This window comes from Canis lupus, chromosome 5 (assembly GCF_011100685.1).
Source record: "Canis lupus familiaris isolate Mischka breed German Shepherd chromosome 5, alternate assembly UU_Cfam_GSD_1.0, whole genome shotgun sequence".
Lineage (NCBI taxonomy): Eukaryota > Metazoa > Chordata > Mammalia > Carnivora > Canidae > Canis > Canis lupus.
This window is the reverse complement of record NC_049226.1, coordinates 19,719,805-19,738,479: the sequence shown is the minus strand read 5'-3', so window position 1 is coordinate 19,738,479 and position 18,675 is coordinate 19,719,805. Positions and strand designations below refer to the sequence as shown.

At 48.5% G+C, this 18,675-nt stretch overlaps 2 long non-coding RNA genes across 3 annotated transcripts in view; one reads left to right on the top strand and one right to left on the bottom strand.

Moving 5' to 3' along the window:
- Positions 1-3,212: 3,212 nt before the first annotated feature.
- On the bottom strand, positions 3,213-7,934 carry LOC111095830. Its single transcript, XR_005359273.1, has 3 exons — positions 7,859-7,934; positions 6,632-6,685; positions 3,213-5,209 (listed from the first exon to the last, which is right to left on the bottom strand). It is a non-coding gene; the product is annotated as an uncharacterized LOC111095830 (long non-coding RNA).
- LOC111095829 overlaps positions 7,759-18,675 on the top strand; it is a 25,940-nt gene continuing 15,023 nt past the window's right edge. For both annotated transcript variants that reach the window (XR_005359272.1, XR_005359271.1), the window contains exon 1: positions 7,759-8,259. This is a non-coding gene — a long non-coding RNA (uncharacterized LOC111095829). The remainder of the gene's footprint in view (positions 8,260-18,675) is intronic.

The following is an 18,675-nucleotide window of genomic DNA, read 5'->3' as shown; positions in this document are numbered from 1 at the left end:
TGGCTGAGCAGCGACATTACTCAAATGTGACAATGCTCCCTCCGTGCCCCTCCTCCCCGGGTCTCTGCGTCTGCGTCCGCACCTCGCCGCCCTAAAAACCGAATCAGCGGGCGCCTGCTGGAAACTGATGCGTGATGCCTGAGAAGCTCGCTCCGGAGGTAAAGAGATGCCCATTACTGGCGCCTTCCCTTGCTGTCTCAGAACTGCTTGAGGGCCCTGTCGCTCTGTCAGCTGCGCAGGTAATGAGCTGTTAAGCCTCACCTACCTCGGCCAATTGCACGGTCATCTCCGGACTCACTTAAGCGTTTCTAGAGTTAGAGATTCCCAAGCAAGGCAGTAACCCCAACAGGTCATCCAGCCCATTCTCCAGCTCCCGGGCTAACCAGACTGCCAGCCAGCTGCCTAAGAAAAAAAGCGCATCCCGTGATCCCTGCAACCCTCGTAAGCCCCCAGGGGAGGAGGTGTTCCATTTCCATATTACAGATGAAAACAACGAGGCTTCGCAGGAGTACAAGGCTAGCAGGTGGTGGCACCGGCCAGGAACCCACGCTGAGGGTTTGTTTCACTCCCCAGACTGGCCCTGCAGACTTCGAAAAACACATTCAAGGTCATCTTCCCCTCCCCTGCTTCTCAGCTCCCCCCGACAGAATAGAATAGCACTTGAAAGGGGAACCTTTGCCCCAAAGGCAAGCAGAATCCCAAGTCTCTTTTTTTTCCCTAAGATTATATTTATTTATTCTTGAGAGACACAGAGAGAGGCAGAGACATAGGCAGAGGGAGAAGCAGGCTCCCTGAGGGGAGCCCGATGTGGGACTCGATTCCAGGACCAGGATCAAGACCTGAGCCAAAGGCAGATGCTCAACCCCTGAACCACCCAGGTGCCCCCAGAATCCCAAGTCTATCTCTGTGGAGCTGTGTTCCTTATAGGAGGAGGGTGGCAGGAGGTGGGGCAGTGGAAAAGCATGACTGAGTCCAGCTAGCAGCCAATCCCCAAACTTCAGGGACAGCACCATCTCTGTAAGCCAGGGCTTTCCTCTCCCCATCCCTGTACAGGGGAAGGAGAACAGACGCTCGTGTAATGCAGGCTTACAGGGTCTCCAGGCCAAGCTGCAGCCACCCTACTGAGGGCATCCAGGCAGAGACATGGCCTGACTGAAGCCTAGAGTCACAGACGGACAATTTCAAGCCTCCTTTAATGAAGTTGCTAGCTGCCCCCCCCAACCCCAGTCTGTAAGATGAGGCTCACTGAGTATGGAGAGCCGGCCCTCTTCTCTGAGCTGGAGGAGGAGATAATCTCCCTCACTTTGATCCCCAGCCCTGCAGGGTGGCTTATCAACAACAGAAACTTCCTTCTCACAGTTCTGGAGGCCACACGTCCAAGATCGCGGTGTTCCTATGGTCAGCTTCTGGTGAGAACTCCCCCTGGATTGCAGACGGCCGACTTCTCGTGTCCTCATGTGGAGAAAGAAACAGGAAGCAAGTTCTCCGTGAGATCTCTCATAAAGGCACCGATCCCATTCATGAGGGCCCCACCCCATGACCTCATCTCATCGAAATAACCTCCCAAAGGCCCCACTTGCACCATCTCATTGGGTGACAGAGCTTCAGCAGGACATTTGGGAGGGCACAAATGCTCAATCTAATCTGTAAGGGGCTAGAAGGTTTTTCCTTTCCTTTTTTGTTCTCTGTTAGCAACAAGAGCTGCTTTCATAGCTCAGTTCTCATGGCGTGTGGAGTGGGAAGCCCACCTAAAACGTATCACAGGTAGTGGTGCCTCTGGCCTCTCCAGACAGCCCCGCTCCCCTCACCTGCCAAGCGTGGCTCAGCCTGGGTTGCCCAGGGCTCCCAGGACTTGAGTCAGGGAAGGCAGAGATGGCGGGAGGGGGAGACCCGGGCAGGACAAGAGGGGAGAGAGGAAAAAATAGAGACAATGGAGGTGGAAGAGAGAAGAGGAAAGAATAATAAAGCAAGGAAGTGATGGATAAGGGCAGAGAGGTGACACCAAGTGCTTCTCACTATGGGGACTGCATTGGTTTTGAGGCCAGATTGTGTGAGATTCCAGCCTGCTGCTCGCTCAGGCCTGGCTGGCGATGGTTTTCCTGTGGGTGATCCAGCCTGAGCAGCAGGGAATAGATGCTGTTCTAATAATGATGATAATACTAATAAATAAAATGGCTAATGTCGAGGGGAATTAGGGCTGGGAAAAAAAGCTCACAGCGGTGGGAGAAGCCATCCCACTGCCCATTTGATTTCAACTGGTGTCTAATGGGGGGGTGTTCAATGCCTTAGAACGAGTGTTTTTGAGCCACAAAAAAACCTTGGACATCTTGGGCTTTCAACCTCCTCACTTTATAGCTAAGGCTCAGAGAAATTAAGTGATTTTTTTTTCAACACCACTCAGCAAGTGAGTAACAAAATCTGACCCAGGGAAGTCTGGCCTTCCAGTCTGGGAGGTGGCTTCCCAGGTCTGAGAGTCCGAGGGCTTCGGATGGACAGCCCTGAGTTCCAGCCCCGGCTCTGCCCTCTGCCCGGCAAGAGAGACTCGTTCTTTTCGAGTCTCCTCTTGGGGAAGGGTTTTGAGAACCATCATGATGGAAGAACAGAGTCATGTCTCCCTTGAGAGCAGCAGGATTCAGTGGTAGCTTCCCCTCGTGGTGCTGGAGGCGCTTGAGAAGGAGGCCTGCGTCAGCCCGAGGGCCCGAGAAGCTCCGAGAGCCTGGCGCCCACTACAGGGACGTCCTGCAGCCCGCACAACAGGGACTTGCCATGCAAGCCCACATCGCGTGGAGCTGTGACCACGGTCCCCCTTCCCACCTCCTGCCCGGGGCCCCGCCTTACAGCTCTGCGCCATCCCATAAGGCAGCCACTAGCTTTCCTGGCTATTTGCATTTCAGTTCATTCACATGAGACAAAACATAAAATTCAGTTCTCTGCTCACGCTTTAAGCGCGGCTTGGCAGCCGGTGGCTGCCTCATTACACAGAGCAGTATAGGGCATGTCCGGGACTGCAGAGGCCCCCGGGCGCTGCCGGCACCGCGGCCGCTTCTGTAGTTCTGTTGTCCTGGGGATGCTTGTCTGTTTCTGCTCGTTCTTCTTCTTTTTTTTTTCACTTTAAATATTATTAATTTATTCATGAGAGACACAGAGAGAGAGAGAGAGAGAGAGAAAGGCAGAGACACAGGCAGAGGGAGAAGCAGGCTCCATGCCGGGAGCCCGACGCAGGACTCGATCCCGGGACTCCAGGATCACACCCCGGGCCGAAGGCAGGCACCAAACCGCTGAGCCACCCAGGGATCCCTCTTCTGCTCGTTCTTCTAAATCACTACAAGCCCACCTGTTGGCGGTCTGCAGTCCCTAGGCAGAGGGACGGTATCACTGCCTGTCCCCTGCAGGCCCAGGGGGGCAGATGATGAGACGGAAGAGGTGACTTCCCGCTACCTGCAGGGGCTCACTTGCTGGGTCTCTTTCCTCTCCGTCATCCCTGGCTTCCTCTGTCACTCCCCAGCATCCCCAGTGACCCCAGGTTAAACACCTTCGAGAACTCCTCAGGCTCCAGAGTCCTGCTGAGTGGAGCTGAGCACCAGGGGATTTATGGCCAAATTCCCAGTCGGCTCACTCTCCCCCCTCCACCCCGCCATTTCCCCCTCCTTACCGTGACCTCAATTTCCAATCTGATGTGTGTGCTAACAATAAGGGAGCAACCGTAGCAACCTGCAAATTGGAATCTGAGGAGTCTAGGCTCCTGTTCCCCGGCAATTGTTGGCTTCTCTTAGCAAGAGGAGAGGAGACACAGGAAGGAGGCAACCGCTACCTCCTGCTTCCCCAGCAAGTGCTGTTTATTTTGCCACTCAAGTGAAAGGAGACGAGACTAGCAGAAGATGATACCCACCAATTTCCTAAACCCAGAGAGAAAGCGCCTCTGTCTTTGCTTCTTCAGTTTCTTGGTCCCAACAAAAACTCTCCATTAGCTCAGCTGTCTCACACACTCATTCACTGATTCATTCACTCACTCGTCTTCTTAATCAAAGCCGCATCTTTGGCATCACCTGTAGAGTTTTTGCAAAGCACACGAACCCAAATGATAGGCAGGCAAACTGAATCTGAGTTAGTGAAGGATGGAGATGGAGGGACATGGAGAGTGGAAGGGGTGCTGGGACTGGGCTCATGTGTTTTGCAAAACATTCCTAGCTTATTCTCCGGCTCCATGTTGGGTAGGAAGCCCTGCATTCATCCATTCCCTCATCATTCCTGCCTTTATTCATTCAACAAACATTCCTCGAATGCCAAGGACGGTATCAGGTGATGGGGAGACAGTGGAGCTGATGCAGAGGTTATTGGGCTTGGCCTCACATTAGAAACATCTGGAGAACTTCTGAAATTCCTGATGCCCGGGCTGTGCTCCAGAGCAATTAAATCAGAATCCCTTAGGGCAGGGACCCAGGTAGGAACATTTTTAAAGTATTTTGGGTAATTCAAGATTGTGGCTCAGGGTGAAAGAATTCTATGAAAGTGTGGGTTGGGGAGGATGGGGGGGTGGTTCTCACTTAGGCTTGTTTGCTGGGTGGGGCTCAACAAGGCTGCCCTCTAGATGGATGTGGTGACACCGTACATGCAAGCCAGCTAATCATCTCCAGTGTCCTTCATCAGGCAGTGATCAGGGCAGAGAAGATGGGCCAGACTGACCCGGGGCAGAATTCAAAGGACACAAGTTTCAGCGCTGTCCCAAAGAGGACAGAAGCCTACCTCATGTTGGTCAGACCACAAACTAGAACTTGCAATGGTCTTGCCCCATTAACAACGTGAAATCTGATCAGGAGCAGGGACTGTGTGCTCGTGGAGACGCCACCATCTCTGGGGGAAATGACCATGGAAAGGCATCTCTCTCATCTCCTTCTACTAGTTTTACTCCTTTATCAACATATTTGTCCATGTTTTTGTCAACATTTCTCCCAGGAGTCAGGCACTCTGGCAGACACTGGGGAGCTGGTCCCAGACTTGGTCTCAGTTTCTTTATCCATAATGGAGGGCATGAGGGAGGAAAATCTCGGACTTCTGAAAGGCTCTAGCATCACTTGCTTCTATGTCACTCTGATGAGGGGTTAGAGTGGAAACAGGATCTTTGCCTCCTTGAGCTGATTTTTCTCATGGCTGGTGAATAAATGCATATAGTTTTGTGCTGTTACGAGGCTGGCCCAACTGTCGTCCACTTCTGGAAATTAAAATAAATCCCAATCACATGTCTGCAATCAGGAGTTGAGCTCTGGTAAGAACTGTGCAGTCTGCAGAGTCTGTGGTGAGACCTCAGCCCATTCCCTTTTACTCCTCAGGGCTCCTTGTCTCTCCAGTCTGCCCCATCTCAGGAGCAGTGCTGTGTAAGCAACTCCATCAGCTCTGGCATTGCCCACACATTCCTACTTAGACAGCTATTTGTCTCTGTGGTTGTTGTTGTTCAGAGCCGAAAGTCCAGCCAGTGTGCTTTTGCCTAACAGCCCTTAGAGATGGCACCTGTTCAAGAAAGTCTCACCAGGCCAGTGCTCCTTACAGCAGGAAAAGAGCCTTCCAGAGTTGAGAGAGAAGGTTAGAAGGGCTCATGCTCTGTTCTGCCAGGAACCGATTTCCTTCTGTGTTGTCATACCCTTTGAAAACTGCCAAAGGAAGGCTCTGCTATACATAAGGGAAGGCAGGAATTCTACAACTTGGAAAGAACTGGGGTCAGGGGATCCCTGGGTGGCTCAGCAGTTTGGCGCCTGCCTTTGGCCCAGGGTGCGATCCTGGAGTCCCGGGATCAAGTCCGCATCGGGCTCCTGGCATGGAGCCTGCTTCTCCCTCTGCCTGTGTCTCTGCCCTCCCTCCCCGCGTCTATCATGAATAAATAAATAAAATCTTAAAAAAAAAAAAAAGAACTGGGGTCAAATCCTGATTACTATGTAATTAAGCTGAGCCACATGAAGTTCACTATATTCTTCTGTGTTATACCCACAGAAGCACAAATTTCAGGTGTTTCGCCCTATGGATGAATCTAATCTCTTTATGTCTGAGTTTGTTCATCTGTGAAATGGGGGCACAGCTACTTACCTAGCAGAATTGTGCGGAGCTAAACGAGATGGGTACTCATCCGTCCACACGGTACCTGAATACAATCCTTTCATGTAAAACCCGAAACCTGGCATCTACTAAGTGCCAGGGCACTGGCCCCCAAACCACAGCAGTCATCATGGTAATAAACCGCTTGACGGCTGGCTGGTCACCCCTCCTTGTCTGAGCCCCAGCCCCTGCAGGGCCCATGTCACATCCTGGCACGGTGAAGGACTGGGGTCACATAGACCCCAGAGCAGGTCTGAGCGCTGCCCTTTCCATCCTTAGGGCTGGAGCAAGTCAGGCCTTCTAAGACCCCTGGCTATCCCTCTGATGAAAGGAAGGGGGCAGGAGGTGTCACTCTTCTTCCAGAGTTGTTTGGAAAATTAAATGATTGCATTTGCAAAGTGCCGGGTCAGAGTAGGTTCTAAATAAATGGCCTGAGGTCATAAGGGACACAGGGTGGGGACCTGACGGGATCAAGAGAGGGGCCAGGGGGTGAACTGGAAGCTGGGCTGAACCCAGAAGTTTCCCTACCCATCCTCTGAGACATCACCTTGGAGAGAGGTTTCTGCTAGTTGGGAAGGATCCCCTTCCACTGGAAATTGTCCTGGAAAGTGAGAGAGAGAGAGAGAGGGAGAGAGAGAGAAAGAGCGAGAAACAATTACCATAGCCATTGGCAACCAGATGCCGGATGCAGCTAAAACCCAGTGCCTTAATTGGGGATTAGAGGCTGAACTTTACCGACGCACTGCCTCGGTGGCTTTGTTAATAGCTGGAAAATTCTCCATGCAGGTGCAGTGACCTTTTGTGACGTGACCCAGAGGCTGTCTGGGCCCCAAGGAGTATGCTGCCCCCAGCCAGACACCGCGGCGACCTCCCCACTGGCCTCTCTCCTGCTCAGCAAACTATAAGTTTGCACTTATCCTTCCCCTGCCCCCTGCAGCACCAGCCCTGAGACACAGAGAAGGTAGACAGACCTACCAAGGACCTGTGCCTGTGTCTGGTGTCACTTGATAGGGCCTGAGCAGCCCTGGTGTCCCTAGATTTCTTTCCTTCCCATGGGTCACTTGGTCTGAACTTCCACCATTAGATTTAATAAAATCACTTTAAGACTCAGAACCTAAAACTTCTCTTTAAAATGCAGGTAACAGGGATGCCTGGGTGGCTCAGTGGTTAAGTGTCTGCCTTTGGCTCAGGTCGTGATCCTGGGGTCCTGGGATCAAGTCTTGTATCCGGCTCCCCACAGGGAGCCTGCTTCTCCCTCTGCCTGTGTTTCTGTCCCTCTTTCTGTGTCTTTCATAAATAAATAAATAAAATCTTTTTTAAAAAATAAAAATAAAATGCAGGTAACAGTGACCCGTCTACAGGGTTTCACGTGATCCAGGTGCAAAGTCCCATTATGATGCCATCTTGTTTGATTCCCTAGTGATCCTATAGATGGGGAAGGACAGGAGATGCTCTTCAAAGTTCCAGAAGCAGAACTCGGGCAACCTGGGGGTCAAGACCTGGTCCAGGCCCAACACTCAGTCCTCTCCCAACAGCTTTGTGTGCCTGAGCTTGGGGGGACTGGAGAGGCCAAAAGCCCCAGACAACCATTGTGATGGGGGGAGCAGGTGCCGCTGACCAAGAGGGGAGTGAAGGACTCCATGCTTTTCTCCACTTGACCTTGGTCATGGGCCACAAACCATCATAGATGAAGGATGTTTAGAACAGAAGTTGTGGGAGAAGAAAATAAGCCCCAGAGATATTCTGAGAACAAGGGTGAGAGCTCAGGATCTACCAGGACAAGTAGAGGGTCCTTCCTTGAAGCCCTTCAGCAGGGGACAGCTGCTCCTCTCCCGCCGGGCCTGGCCGACCTCGGGGGTGCACAGGGTGACTCACAAGGCCTGTTGCACAGGGTGACCTCACAAGGCCTATTGACTGGCATCTGGCGTGTCTACCTCTGACCAGGCAGCACTTTCTCTGGTCCTCCTGGGTCCAGGAGGAGATTAACCCAGCAGCCACCCAGCATGGGTTGAGACCTGCTTTGCTGAGGGTGCCCCGGAAGTCACAAAGCAGGATGACTCCCGTTTCGATTCACGGAGCCTGAAGCCTAAACGGGGATCCAGGACAGACAGACATCAAAAGATGAGGAGGGACAAGACCATCTTCAATTTATTTGCAACTTTACCTAATTTTAAAGTATTTTATTACTTGGTATTATAACCTCCTAAGTAATTATCTGGATGTAAAGCATTTAGCCATGTGCTCTTGAAAGCACAAACATGAAGCTATTGTTAGTATTTTTTTTTTAAAGATTTTATTTATTTATTCATGAGAGACACAAAGAGAGAGGCAGAGACACAGGCAGAGGGAGAAACAGGCTCCCTGCAGGGAGCCCGATGTGGGACTTGATCCCAGGACCAGGGATCACACCCTGAGCTGAAGGCAGATGCTCAACCACTAAGCCACCCAGGTGCCCCTATTGTTAGTATTATAATTTGGGTGATTTTCTACTGAACCACAAGCTGCTTGACAGGGAAGGTGTATTTTATTCATTTTCTGTCCTCTGCACCTAGTCCTCTGTGTTTTGTGCCCAAGATTGCGAATCCTAGAAACCACCAAGGAGCTGACACTGAGATGCAAGTACACGAGGGTTTATTTACAAGCTCGAGCTTGGGTCCAAGTATACTCCACACAACAGAGCAGGGGCTTGGACCCTGAAGTGGGTTACAGCTGGGTTTTTTATGGGCTGGTCTAGGGGATTTTCAGAAGGGATGGAGGAATTTTTCCATTCCAATATGGGGGACAGGGTGGGAGAGTTTCTTAAGATCTGATATGGGATTCTCTGCTGAGGGCATTCTGAGCTCTGTTGTCTTTCTGATATGGGATTCTCTGTCAAGGACATTCTGCAGTTTTTCCTGTAAAGTTCAGCTCTTATTCACAGGGGCCTAAGACGGCTGTACTTGTGCTAATGCTAAACTTGAGGTGGAATGGCCTTAATTTTTTGGCCTCCACATGTGTTCTGAACCAAATACAGAAGAAATGTTTGTCAGTGTTCAATGAAGGAAGATCTTTGAAGTTGCATGAAAAGTCTGTGGAGGGATTTTTCTTTCCTCTAAAGATAAGAAATCTGAGACGCAGGGAAAGCAAGAGTTGGGGCTAGAAGACAGTCCATGGGAATTCTACATGGAAGGTGGTCAGGGAAGGATTTGTGGAGGAGGTGTCGCTTTTATAGGCTTTTTCATAATGAGCCTCAGAGAGGCATAGAAGGAAGAGGAATCTATAAAGGGAAACTGCATCAATGAACTCCTGCAGAAGGAAGAATGTGCTGCAGGGTTTAGAGCACAAAAGGTCCAACCCAGCCAAGACCAAGCCTGAGAGAGTCTTGAATGTTAGACTGAAGGTTGAGCTTTTACCTTAAAGCCCATCAGAGCTGGGGCACCACCCGGACCATGTTCCGCTGAGAGATACCAACCTTGGTCCTACATCCATTCAACGTGGGGGCTCTGCATTGGCCACTGGTACCAGACCCTGAAAGAATGGGTGTGCCTTCCCGCCAGTGCAGCACAGGGCCATCTGCTGGGCGGCATGATTCATTCATTAGCACCCGGAAGAGAAGATGAGCAATCTGCCTCAGTCCCTAATGAGAAAGATTGGAGCCACATGCTTATTACTGAGGGGGCCGCATTAATTATGGACTCTGAAAGGGAAGGGTGGAAGCTGTGCACCCGAGCTGCGCAACATCTGAAGAGGTGGCGGGAAGAGGTGGCAGGAGCAAGGTGCATATCACTCTGGCCCAACCTCCAGGTCGCACACTCAGTGCCCCCAAGAATATTCACTCAGCTCTGTATTCATTCATTCACTCAACAAAGACTTCTTAAATACCGACTGTGTACAAGGCGGCTAAGGCCCAGAGACTGGTGACTTGTTGGGAGTCAAGTGCACAATCAAATACTCAGAAGAAAATCTGCTGGGATGGACTTACCCAAAACATGGACTCCTAACCTAATCTGGGGGTGACCCAGAGAGACAGGAGTTATCTGGAACCCCTTGTAAGCCACTTAAGAGGCTGGTTCTTTAACTTTCCAGCAAGGGGAACCACTGGAAGGATCAAGAAGGAGAGTCATGTGGTCAGATCTGCTCCATCTCTCCCCATGGCACCCAACAACACCCCTCACTGCCTCCTGCCTCTCTCTCCTCCTTCAACCTGCCTGTCCTGAGCTCCAGCTGGATTGGATGGCAGATGCCAGGATGCTCCACCCCAGGGCTTCTGGAGTTGTCATGTCCAGCAGCCAGACAACTGTTTGAAGGCAGGGTGACCAATGGTGGGAAGCATACTGCATAGACCACGTGTTCACTTTGTTCCCCCAACCTGACCTAAGGTAGAGGGCAGCTGTACCAGATCAAGAGCCATCAGGGGACCCCGGACCAAAGCTGTCATAAGACCTAGCATTGGGGCTATGGCATCCTAGAGACCACGTGGCAGGGGGCCATCTAACAGAGCTCTAAGCTCCCATCACCCTGATTCACCACTGCGTGCCCAGTGTTGAGCACAGATCCCGGAGGAATTGTGAATGAAGGAAGGAATGAGTGAATGCATGAATATCTGGGTCTCAGCTCAGTCATTTTCCAATTTGGTGACTTTGGAAGTGTCACTACTCTACCATCCGAGTCTCTCTTTCCCTCTCTATAAAACACTGATTACAAGGCACCCTGCACAGAACTGCTGAGCGGGTAATGTGGTGCCTATGAGTCTAGTACAACGTCTGACACTCAGGCAGCATCAGGAAATTCTTAAGGACATACAGCCTTGGATGTGTGTGTCTTGTAGGAGTGTGTCTAAAGTAGAGCAGTGTGACCACCTGGAGAGGCAACGATCCTTTTCCCAGGGATGGCCTCCCAGGATGGTCATTTATGAGACACTTATTTCTGCTGAAATTGAGAATTAGGGAAACCTAGTGATTTGGCACAGCTCACACTTCTGGGTCTCTGCTCTAGTCTTCTGTGATTCCATCATTCAAGAACATTCAGCAAGTGTCCATTGTGCACCCCCAGGTGCTGGGCACACCCAGCGTTCTCTCCTCTGCACCCCAGCTGGGACAAGATGAAGACTCCCCAAATGCCTGTCCTTAGAGACCGTCTTGTACACTCTCCCCACCTCATAGGCTAGGAAAAGGGCACTGCTTGGTGACAGGTACAAGGCCACTGACTGGGAGTGGTGAAGTGAGCCTCAGGACCTGGTCTCCAACCCCCAGTCTGAGCTCCTCCTTTATGTAGCTCCCTCGTCTCACTGAAACCAGCAGTCTCTTCCCAAGGATCAGAGAACAGCAATGATTACATTGCCCAGGTGAATAGGGAGCAGAAGAGAAGAGGGAGGGACTGAGGAAAGGAGGCAGAGTACAGAAGAGGACCAGAACTTGTTCCCCAGGGAAGTGAATGTCGTTCAGCAGTACCCTCCAGGAATATTCCAGGAGGCCTGGGTAAGGTGGAAGAAACTCCAGGCATGGAGTGGGGACCAAGCTCCTCCAGATGGGCTCCTAGGGTCAGCCCCAGGATTCCTGTCTGCTCTTGGGATGCCAGCTCCACCTCTACCCCTATCCATCCTTAGGCTCCATAGGGACTGTGTGGATAGGTGTGAGGCAGATGAATGGAAGCAGGAGAGGGAAGGAGTGAGGTAGGAAGGCAAGGAGGAACAATTATACTGTCAAATCCCATTTTGCCCTACAGCCCCAGAATGTGTGTGTGTGTGTGTGTGTGTGTGTGTGTGTGTGTGTGTATTCTTCAGAGAAAAGAAATTAATAGTCTGTGTGTATATATAAAGATGTATTGTAAAAAAATGGTTTGCATGATTATGGAAACTAGCAAGTCCAAACTCTGCAGGGAGGGCCAGCAGGCTGGAATCCCCCAGAGCTGATGTTTCAAACCTGAAAGCTGTCTGCTGTAGGACCAGGAAGGACCGATGTTGCAGATGAAATCCAAAGCCAGTCTGCTGGAGAATTCTCTCTTGCTCATGGGAGACTGGTTTTTTCTCTGTTGAGGCCTTTGACTGATTACATGAGGCCCATCAGTCAAGCAGGGCAATCTGCTTTCCTCCAAGTCCACTGACTTAAATGTTAATCTCATGCAAACACAGCTTCACAGAAACACCCAAGATAATGTTCAACTAAATATCTTGGGCAGCCCATGACTAACCCAAGTTGACACACAAAATCCACCATATCACAGAATGTGTGTGTGTGTGTGTGTGTGGTGCTTGGGGGAGGGGTTAAGGGCATAGTGTCTCCCACACCCATGCCACCTCCTGGCACCACAAAAAGTCCCTGCCATGGCACGTGGTTGTGAGAAGCCAACTCTTGCCCAGATGTCCTCTCAGTAGGCCTGGTAGGATAGTGCTCAGGTCAGTGAGTGTGTCCCCACCACAACGTGGCAGTGCGTGTCTCCTCCTGGAGGCCCCTGGGTGTGGGAGGCATGTGTCATTCTGTATCTGGGTCTGGGGTCAGGGAGTGAACGTGGCAGATACTGTGAGAGATAGCAGATGGCTCTCTCGACACTGGCCAGGAAAATGAGCATCTGTCTGCCGTGCCCATGCCGCTCGCCACTTTCCCAGAGCTGATGACCAGAAAGGCCATGACCCTGATGTGCAGGGCTTCACCCTGACAGCTCTCTGTGCCACCCACAGAAGCGCTAAGTGGGAGCTGCCAAGTCAAAGCACTAGGCTCTGGGCAAACTGATCATTGATCAGGGGCTCACCTATCCGGAGACACGAGCAGTGGATGTTCATCAAACCGAGAAACATCACACAGGACACAGGGAGCTGGGCAAGCGCTGGCATTCTCATAATCAGGGAGCTCCTAAATTATTCGGTGAGAAATACCACTGTTTGCCTTGGCCGACCAGTCTCATGCCTGACCCTCTTTTACCTAAAAACCTAGACTGCACCGCTTCTACTGAAATTCAAGCCCATTTCTGTTGTTCCTGTCTCTGTAGAAATGGCCAACAGCTGGCTGCACCCCCCTCAAGGCCTCACCCTTCCTCTTTGACTGGTGGTGCCTCCCTCCCCATATCCACAACCCTGGCTCTGGCTACCACCTTCCCCATCCTCTCTGTGCAGCACCGTGCTGGTTTTATTTCTATAGCTTTGAATCTGTCTTGATATATAGGCAGGCAAGGAGCCTTTCTTTCTTTGCTTTTTTTTCTCAAAATTATTTTCCCTATTTGGGGGCTTGAATCTATCATGTGGCTTCTGGAATCATTTTGTCAAATTTCTGAAATGTTCGACTGGGAGTCTGATTAAAATTGCCTCGAACATAAAGATTAATTGGGGAGAGAGGGTGGTCTCACAGTGCTGAGCCTTCACATTCACAATCTTCTCCAAAAAGGTATAGTACTTTTATGGTTAGGTTTATTGGTTTGGGGGCCCCCAGAAGCAGCCTCTGAGCCAAGGTTTCAAGTGTAAACAGTTTATTGAAAAGTACAGGAAATAGGGATAGCCTGAGTGGCTCAGTGGTTGAGCGTCTGTCTTCGGCTCAGGTCGTGATCGTAGGGTTCTGGGATCGAGTCCCTGTTGGCCTCCCCACAGGGAGCCTGTTTCTCCCTCTGCCTAGGTCTCTGCCTCTCTCTGTGTGTCTCTCATAAATAAATAAATAAACTCTTTTAAAAAGAGAGAGAAGTACAAGAAATACAGAGAGGACTAATACAAAGGAGAAAATCAGCCAATAAAGGGTGCATTAATAAACCAGCTTTCCCATAGGTGACTCGATCAAGATCCTGCAGGGGAAATCTGGCAAACGGTGCAATATACATGCATCAGAATTACCTCAGCCAAGGGACAAAGAGCCCATCCATCCATCCATCACTCATTGGTTAAGGGCTGCCCTGGGGAAGATCATTCTCAAGCACTTCTGTCCAGGCCAGTGGGTTTTCACAGCCCGACCACAAGAGGCAGGAGCTGGTATTACAAATAGTGAAGGTAGCCCAGGTGGCATGAGCACAGCATCTGGCAGCTTGTAGGGGGGAAAAGCAGGGCAATGGATGGAAACCAGAGACAGTTTAACTGGGATGAGAGCTTTCTCTGCCTACTGAAGCTGCCGTGTGGGGGTGTGAAGATCACCACGCTGGCAGTTTTCAAGCAGAGGCCAGCCGATGTGTCAAGGATGTGTATCCATCATTGACAAGTAGTTCAGAGTGGAACAAGGATTCTCAACCTTTTCCTGCAGAGATCTCTACGGTGATGCTATTAATCGGAGCTACTCATGCTAGCACAATGCCCTTTCTCATGCAGCCAAGAAGGCTATCAGAATGCAATGAAGTCATAAGCTGTAACTTCGGGTCCACTATAATTTATGGTTTTTATGCAATAAGTCATTTGCAATTTTTATTACTTGGCTGTTTGTTCCCAACTGTGTGCAGTACATGCTCTGAGTCCCGGCGACACATCAGCTGTCCCGGTCCCTGGGATGGGAACTTCAGGGCCAGATGACCTCCGAGGGCATGTCCTACGTCACCAGCTCTAGTGTGTGGACAGACCAGGGGGTTGTGTATGAGGCCTGGCTCCCCAGTCCTGAGGGCCCTTCTCCCCCTTTTGGCAAATCACTTGGAGTGTTGAGTTATGCATATTCTTCAACTTGAAGTAAACATCACAATGAATTATTTGAGCCTGAATAATCCTAGAGGGGATCTCAGCTGGATACCACCAGATGGATCCTCTGTATAGAATTATTGTCAGAACATGGCTTCCAAGTACTGATTTTTCTTTGGAATCTGGGGCTGAGTGAAGGAGCCAGGAGCACAATTGAACAATTTCCTGTAAGGAGTGGGATAAAACAAGGTGCTCTCCACCCCAGTGAGTCCATTCCACCAACTGCACTGCAGGTGCTCTTCCTAAGAGCTCGTGCTTCAGACCAAAGGCTGATGGTTCATGCTTCAGAGCTCGTGCTTCAGACCAAAGGCTGATGGTTCGTGAGGCAGAATGTTCATGGGGGAACAGGGGAGAGAGAGCTCGTGGCTAGAAGTCAGGGGGCTAATTTGCTGAGACATCCCTTTCCCCCTACCCCTTGGTTGCTCCATCTGTAAACGCAAGATGAACACTCTTGCTCCACCGTGCACCAAACATGTTCAGAGTCGACGAGTCCTTGACACTCTTGCTCCACCGTGCACCAAACATATTCAAGGTCAGGGAATCCTTGCCACAAACAGAGGGGATTCTGGGTCTTCTGGAGGCCGAGCTGCATCTGCTCCCCCAGCTCCCACCCCTGGAGGTGGTTGTCAGGAGCCAAGGGCCCACTTGTGAGCAAGACTGTTCTCACCCTCCCCTGGTCTCCCATCTCCGTAAGCCTGAACACTCAGAGCCTCCTGACACCTGGCAGGGCTCCTGGGAGCCACTCCCCTGTCTCCACCCAGGCCCCCCTTCCTGTGACCCACTCCCCAGCAACACAGCTGGGGTGATAGTCACATCAGCCTTGGACAGTCGCCTCCCCATGGAATCAGAGCAACATAAAGCCTACACTTCTTCCTTCTCCTCTCAGCAATCACCTCAGTGCAACAAGGCAAATGAGAGGCAGGAACACAAACTCTATCTTCCTGAAGCAGGAGAGACCATGGACATGTCACCCGATAATGAAGACCCAGTTAGAAAAGGAGGAGGAGGGAGGAAGTCCCAGCAGTGGAGCTCATTGGTGTTCTTTACAGAAAGAACTTGCAAAATACATTTCCCTAAGGTGAGAAGCCCTCCTTGAAAAATAAAACCTAATCTCCATGATTGCAAGAGCAGGAGCAGGGTACCCGGTGTGGGCCAGGAGAGTCTCTGGACCTAATTCCATGAAGCAAAGAAGGTAGGGCAAGACCCCGTGTCACACGGACCAGCTGTATTTGCAAGAAATGCTCCATCTTTGTGACAGTGGGGAGGAGGGACGCTTTGCCCTGTGAATCACCCCCCAGATGTCTGCCTTCCCTGGCTAAAGAGAAGGAAAGCCCAAGCCACATACATATACACAAAACCCTGCATCCTAATGAGAAATTCTGGTGGCCTGAAATGCAGCCCACCCCTCCCCACACACAGGCCAACGGTAGCTGGTTCCGGGTAAAACTCCCCTCCTTCAAAAGGGGGCATTTGAAAAAGCACTGGCATGGGATCCATAGCAAAAACTCAAGAGAAAAGGAGGAAAGAAAGAGGAAAAACAAGTAGTAGATAAAGAAGAATCAACAGGAAAATGTTTTCACAGGGCTGAATAAATTGTGACCAAGAATTTCAAATGATTTTTTAAAAAGAAAGTAATGAGGCAATTATCTCGGTGAACCGAGCGCATGGAACAAAGATAGGAAAGAAATCACTACCTATTATCTCAAGAAATAGAAGATTGAATGTATTATATAGAGAATTAACAGATCCTGTCTAAAGAAATTGGGGGTTAAGCGTATTGTATAAAGTTATGGTTATGAAGGTAAAACCACCAGGAAAATACAAACCTTCTAAATTACACTGGGTAGGGAGGATAGGGAGTCCACACAGAGAAAAATTCATAAATAAGAAAATCAGAAAGCATCATGTAAAAACAACAACAGAACTGAGATCAAACATATAGGCGGTGTAAATACATGTTAATGAGCTAACCTCACTTATTAAAAAAAACCTTTGGATTGTATCACAGAGCAAAACCAACTCTGCTGCACATAAAAGCCACACCTCGAACAAAGAGATCTAAAACTTTGAATATAAAAGGATGAACAATGGAATACCAAGCACATGCACAGAAAGATAAAGCAGGTCATGATCTAAATACAAGAGAGGCTGGATTCGGATGAAAAATAACAAAGGATAATGCTTTGCAATGCTAAAAGATACAACTCTCAGTGAAATAAAATTAGTTATGACTACCTATGCACAAATAGCCTAACATCGATACTAACAAAGCAAAAAAAAAAAAAAAAAAGATACAAAGAAAAATAGGCAAAAACACATCAGTGCTAAAAGGTTTTAACTCAGCTTCCTAAGATCAAAGATCAAGTACAAAAAAATTAAGTTTACAGAAGACCAAAATAACATAGCTTAATAATTACATTTAATTTATGTATTTCCAACTCTGTATCCTCTAAACAGAGAAAACGTCTTTATTTCTAATGCACCCGAAGTTTAAAAAGTACAAAACTTGTTCTCTGGTCATACTGCAGAGCTGTGTGGGATACAGCTAAAGTGATATCAACAGGGAATTTTATTTTATTAAGTGGTATAATAATCAAGGTTACAGAAAATAAATGAATTAAACATTCAATTCTAGAAGCTATAAAAAATAATAAAACAGCTTTTAGGAAAGCAGAAGGCAGGATTTAATAACTGAGGGAAGAAATAAATATATTAATTTGAAAAGGAAGATGTTAGAATAAATCTGAAAGCTGGCTTTTACGAGCATAAGTAGGTGACAAATCTAATTAATAAAAAAGAGAGAAAGTAAAAATCTATCAAATAAGACATATGGAGTGGGAGGAACTACACATCGAAAGGAAATTAAACCACTACTTTACTCAACTCAGTGTAAATACATTTAAAAATTTCAAGGGAATGAATAATTGCCTAAGTCATGTAATTTTCTGAATTGATTCCATAAAAGATAGAAAATCTAAACAGACCAATTATGAAAGAGCAAATAGAAAATGCTGGCAAACTTTCTCTTCATAAAACTATCAGGCCAGAATATAAAGTTACTTTTAAACCATTTTTAGAAGAAGAAAATGAAAAATAGTGATTTCCAAAAGCTCTTAAAATTTTTTAGAGCAAGTTATTTCCAATGAAGCAAGCATAATGGTGACTTCAAAACCCAATTATAGACCAGCACCCTTATAAATGTAATTTGCAAAAATCCTAAATAAAATGACAGACCAAGACCAAGTAATATTTTTTTCCAGGAATGCAAGAGACATTCAATATTAGGAAATCCATTAACACATTCACCTTATTAATAGCTAGATGGACAAAAATGATTATCTCCACAGATGCCCAAAAGGTATATGATAGAATTCAACAATCGTTCTTCTTCTTTTCTTTTTAATTTATATGTACTGTATATATACAGTAAAGAGAACAAAACTTGTGTACAGTTCAATGATATATATATATACACATACACACATTTATATAATCACCACTAAAATACAAATGTAGAGTATTTCCAGCCCTCCAGAAGACTCCCTCAAATTCTTCTTTCATGTTCAATAATTCTTCCACCAAAGTAACAATTGTTCTCACTTTGTTACCTTAGATTAGTTTTTTGTCCATTCACTAACTTTCATATAGATGGATTCATACAGTGTATGTCTTTACCATGTTCATTCATTAAAAACTCTTGGTTGGGCAGCCCAGGTGGCTCAGGGGTTTAGCGCCGCCTTCAGCCCAGGGTGTGATCCTGAAGACCTGGGATCGAGTCCCACGTCGGGCTCCCTGCATGGAGCCTGCTTCTCCCTCTGCCTGTGTCTCTGCCTTTCTCTCTCTCTGTGTATTCTCATGAACGAATAAAATCTTTAAAAAAATAAAAAATAAAAAAATAAAAACTCTTGGTTAAATAAGAATACATGAATCGTCCCTCATCATGATAAAATACATCTCTCCGAACCCCAAAGTTTAAT